The following is a 6,000-nucleotide window of genomic DNA, read 5'->3' on the forward strand; positions in this document are numbered from 1 at the left end:
TTTTATTTGATTTGGAAATTCTAGATCTCTGCAATGTTTTTTATTATACGATGGCGTTTTGGGTATTTGTTGTCAACGTTTCAAAACTGAATTTGTATTTGGTATTCGTCCTGTAACAGAAATTTACTCATGCAGATCCACGTCTTAGTTCGAATTTTGATGATTTTAAAAACTTTGTTGAACGGAATTGTTTCAACATTGGTATTTTGTATAAGTAACATCTTCCCTGATCGAATTTTACCTACATAGGCCACAGTTTTAGCACATCCCCTATATAATGTTGTCTCCTGATACTCTGAATTTCTATTATTTGTATCAAATTCTATCAATGTTTGTATTTTGGCTTCGTAATAGATAGCACCTCTTATAACAGGAAATTGCCCATACAGGTCGACGTGTTAGTATAGCCTTCATATAAAGATCCCGTATTTTGATGATTTTAGTCACATTTTTAGTTCGCCATAATTATTACAAACAATGTCAGTTGATGCAGGTTCATGTTTCCGTATGGATATATTTTAAAACACATTTTCAACGGAATTTTTGGAAATTTTATATTGCAATTTCCTAATAACATAATAAATATATACCACTAGAATACTAGACTTGTAGACATATTTTCAAAAGTGTTTTTTATCAAATGGTGGCTCGGCGAAATCAACTGCTTCGTACTTGATTATATTAATTTTTTTGGTCTTTCAGGTAACGTTTTGTATTACTTTCTGCCAAAAGTTTTCACATTGCTTTTGTTTCAAATTGTTATACAAAAGCACTTGTCGCTACTTTATATTCTTATAATATGGTTAAATGTTTGGGATTTGAGGTATTAAAAATTGGCCACACCTCTTTTTTCAATATTTTAATTTCCTATCGAATCAGTAGTAAGTTAACACTTTGAATTACAGACATATAGAGTCTACTCCCGCAAATTTTGTTAATGCCTTTTTGTATATTTTATATAGCTATTTAAAAGTTACACACGCATTAGCTATATCTTGGTATGAATTCCATATATCGGCACCACTTGATTTCGACAATTTTTTAATATTTATCAGTCAATTTTAGAGTAATTTTGTAGTTCAGTTTTATGGACCATAGACCGACAGTTCAAGCCGAAGCGTATTGATTTTTGAAATCTAAATAACTGTTCATAAAACGTGTTTGATGTTGGAATAGGTCCCATTTCATTGAGTCGCTAGATTATTGATATTTTGAAGATCCTTGCCATATTTTCAAACGAATAGGAGGTCAAGTTTTTACATTTTTCAAATACAAAATTATCTTCCAGATGTAACCACAACTCAAATCATTTTAGTCGTTTCTGCAGGTTAGTCGCTTAAGACAAGTCCAACATAATTATTATCAAATTAATAAAAAAAAACTGTGTCATTTCCTTGGTGAAAACTTATTTGATTTTTTTTTTTTTTTTTTTTTTTTGTTTTTTGAATATGTGTTTTTTAATTGATCACTTTTTTTACAACTGTTAGCGTTTTTAATAAAATTACGATATATCAATTAAAGTTTTCTTTGTTTCAATTTCGTTTTTTATATAAATATTTTATTTGTCACTTCATACACTTCTTCTGGAAATTACGTTTTTTTTTAATTTGAGATGTTTTTGTATATTGTTTAACACAACTGCATCACCATTTTCAATTATTTACAAAAAGTACTATGTCATCCCGAAATTCCCATGTTTGGGTTGTTATCCGAAATTTCTCGAAACTATTAGCAAAACTTCTGATTTTTCTTTTTTTATATTTCCTTGTCATGGCTCAGAAAAGAGGATAATGGTGGAATTATATCGACATTTTCCCACGATTTATTTTTCAAATATATTGAATATATTGATTTTCTAAGGAATGGATAATAAACTATTATTTAAGTTTTTTATTTAAAAAGTATTGTTTTTAGAAAATAAAAATTAAGACACCAAGCATTTGTGTTCCATTCAATATTATTTAATTTCACAAATTAGATTAAGATATTAACGAATTGATTTTTTCTTCGATTCCTTACAATTATAATCAGCATATTGTTTACATTATCTTTTTAATTAATTATGATACATTTGCATCTTTTTTCACTTTTTCATTTAACCAAAAACATTTTGTGTTATACCTTTTCCTTGGAAACACTGCAGCGATTGATAAGAGAGAGGTAGGTTTTTTTCTTCATCAATTTATTAGAATTATTTATTTTTGCTTCTTTTTTCTTCGATCAACTTTTGTTTACATTTTTTTATGCTATTCTGTTGTCATGCACTTGAACTACAGCAAGAACGAAAAGAAAAATATTTTTCTTTAATTCCTTAAATTATTCACTTGTCATTTTTTTTCTTGCTGTATTCTATCTGATCTGACAGACACACAGTGGTCTTCTTAATTGAAATAACAATAAACGCGCGCGTATCATTGACGTACACAAAGACTAGCTCAACGTTTATTTCGGCCTGAATCCAACGAACGATTAAACGGGAGACAATGCAGTTAATTTCATTTGAGCAAGAACGTCAACGACGACAGAGCGACCACACAACAAGGAGTGTTTTGTTTCACATGTCAAGTTGTTCCCCCACTGGGCACAAAAGGCAGTTGAAGAATGATAACAAATGTTGAACTTGCGCTTTTGCACGTTGTTCTTCTCAGGCAGGTTAACTCTCAGGGTTTTCGATTTACTCTTGAAATAAGCATTTGTTATCACTCTCTGTAGTTGATTGCTGTTCTTTGTACTTTTATCCTTTTATGTTTTCGTTCTCTTTGTTTTGATGTTTTCCAGTTTGTTTTTTTTTTTTTTTGCACATGCATATTATCACCGCATATCGCACATATTTCATTTACACTATTCTCGTTATAGATGGAGTAGCACCATAGGGTTGCCATGATGCTATGCTGCTTAAATAGCATCACCTTAATATATTTAGCTGTTTTTTTCTTCTAAGGTATCACATTTTTTTGTAATTATTTTCAAAAAAAAAATAAATCAAATGGATTTTTTATATGTACAAACTAAAAATTTACAAGCGTGAAAAGCCTATAACAATTTGGGTTTATTTGACGTGTTTAAGTTCATTGCCCATGAACAGGTCTCACATAAAGCCCCACTGACAACCAAGTTTTGTTACGATAACCGATGTTCACCGAGAATGTAAACTAGAAAATAAAACCAATTTGATTGAAGCATGGATAAATAATTCATTTCCTGGGCCAAAAATTGCCATTGACATTGACAATGTTTTCTTTAGTTAGCTTCCTGTGTAAATTAAATGATTTTGAAACAATATGTTGTAATATTAAATTCCCTATAAAAAACCTTAAACACAAGCACAAATTACTAGATTTTATCACTCGGTCCTTAAAATATATACAGTATGTCACTTACTACTTTACACATATTTATATTTTTCAATTTATATCTTAAAAAATCAAAAAAAAAAAAAAAAAAATTAAAATAAAACAAGTAAAAAAGCTGTAAGCTGTAAGTTCGGCCGGCCCGAACTTTGAATACCCTCCACCATTTGAAACGAATTTGGCAATTCTCAAAAATAATTAAATCCGTTAAAAAAATCTGTTAAAATCTTAAAAATACCGAATGTAGATGTTTTATTAGGATCTATGCGAATCTTAAAAGAAAATCGGTGAATAATAATGTAAAATCATCAAAATACCGAATGTAGGGAGGTACCGTTATATAGGGGCTATACGAAGACGTGGACTTGCACAGACAATTTTCTGTCATAGGCTGTAGAATCCGTTACGAACTTCAAATACCAAATATGAAACAATTCCGGTGAATAATGTCGCTAAAAACATCAAAATCCCGAATTTCGGGAGGAACTGTTATATGGGCCTGCAGACATAATATACATTTGAGTAAAATTTTATCAATCTACTTCATTTCGTTCGTAAGCTATTCAATTTTCGCGATTTTTTATATATTCAACATCATAATAATTACGACATTACAATCCATATAGGTAGGCCTCATTACTGACAACAATTTCCAACCTAGCCTACCTTCTCTTCATTGTACCATGGAAAGAAGTGCATTATATACAATGGGCAATATTGGTATTAAAGTTTCAATCTTGCTTATACTGAACCATGTCAGGCAAGGTATCAATAAATCCTGATTCGTTGTAATGTTTAATTAAAATTGAGAAATGTTTCGGTATATATAAGGTACTAATTATTTCACTCCAGACGATTGTTTACTCTGGGAAAGCACCCATATCAATAAAAAGCTCGGCCATTCACAGAAGAAATTCCCAGTGTTTTTACAACTGATTTAATCAAATGAGGGTAACCCTTTTTGAAGAAATACGAAAAGATAGCCAGAGAAGAGACATAACATGCTCGTATCTTTCCCATACCAGAAACGATTCCAATAAGAATTATCGAATGGACAGGCCAAACAAACTTTATACACACACAAAATAATAACAATGTACGACAATCGAAAAACCGGCAAAATTTATTTTATTTTGACACATGTAGGTGTGTATGCAAATGTTCTGTTTTATCAATTGTTGTTTTTGTCCAAATATCCTGTACGCCAGTAAAACAAATGGAAAAGAAAATAAATACAGCATAACCAACAACACAATAGGCGCTGTCTCTTTGTTTTTGTTTGTTTTTTCTTTTGTTCGCAAAATTATCCGTTATGCGTTTTTCACTTTACTTCCTTGCAAATTCGATTTTTCACAAAACTGTTACTTGCAATTTCCCTCTTCTCTGTGTCACCTCTCGTCTTAGAGATTCGACCAGTTGTTTTTTTTTCACTTCGTATTAAATTTTTGGTTGGGTTAGCTCCATTTGAATTGAAAAAGTTTCAATTAAAATTGAAATGCTTACACTTCGCTCCATTCGCTTTACGCGAACCACACGTCAATGTTGAGGCTCGTGTTGGTTTTGCACATGTGTTTTCTGTATTTATTTGATTATTTTGCCGAAAATAAAAACACACAACATCAAATCACGTCTACTTCGCCGATGATGAGATTGAAATGTGTGTGGAACTTGGCTTATGGAATTCAATTTCGATAGTACTCACCCTTCCAAAGTGCACTTCCCTAAAATGTTATCGATAGACAATGCGAATGCACGATATTGGAATCTATGTGACGATGTAAAATTGTGATATATAGATGTCGCTATAAAGTAAACAATTTAAGCTTCAAAATTAGATGGCAGTTAACATTACTTTCTTGCGTTTTCAATGGTTGACTAATGCATATTACTGAGGATACCGCATAGTTTTTTCATAGATTCAGAAGCAGGTTCTACCTGTTTACATATAGGATATGCGAACCAGAGGGCTGCAATGAGTATGATCGAGTAGGCTTGATCACACACACTGGAAATACAATCAAACTCAATCAGTCGGTCAAATGTAACATGTTCATTCGAGTTGCTCAAGCCAAACGAAAAAGTTGTGATCGAACATGTATTGATCGAAGTTTTGTGTTCGCAATCAAAAAGCTCAAATGAATGTTTTGTTTACGAACTAATGTTGAACAATACATACCGAAACGATCATCTCGGATGAGTATGATCGGTTTGATTTTTTTGAAGGGTGAGTGATTTGATTCGATTAAATACGAAAGATCGAATCTGAGCGTAATCATGTATTGTAGTTTTGGTATGGTTATCAATACTAGAAGCAGTACCCATTAAATAAATCGAAACAAATGGTATTTATTAAATAACGATTTTTATTTCATTTGGGCTTATAGTATACCAGACTTCAGTGGCTTATTTCTAAAAAAGAACACATTATTTCTAAAAAAAAAAATAAAATGGTCGGCAGTCTTGTGTCACCCTATTTGTACATTTTTCTAAAGCGATTACTTTGTCGTTCACTGATACGGATTTTAAGGGTTGCGATTCCTTCAACATTTTGTAGCACCAATGTCGCGTTAAATATGATGTTTGGCTATTGCTGTTCCGCAAGGTTTTATTACAAGTGCGGCAGAAAACAAAGCCAGGTAAAACCGTGTCA

General features: G+C 31.5%; 1 protein-coding gene across 1 annotated transcript in view; it reads right to left on the bottom strand.

The window, feature by feature from the left end:
* Positions 1-5,006, bottom strand: part of LOC101888412 (semaphorin-1A) — a 620,253-nt gene extending 615,247 nt beyond the window's left edge. Inside the window, exon 1 of the mRNA XM_059128225.1 lies at positions 4,854-5,006. The gene's annotated coding sequence lies outside the window, so the exon portion shown is untranslated. The remainder of the gene's footprint in view (positions 1-4,853) is intronic.
* Positions 5,007-6,000: the final 994 nt, after the last annotated feature.

Source organism: Musca domestica, unplaced genomic scaffold (assembly GCF_030504385.1).
Source record: "Musca domestica strain aabys unplaced genomic scaffold, Musca_domestica.polishedcontigs.V.1.1 5, whole genome shotgun sequence".
In the NCBI taxonomy this organism is placed as follows: Eukaryota; Metazoa; Arthropoda; class Insecta; order Diptera; family Muscidae; genus Musca; species Musca domestica.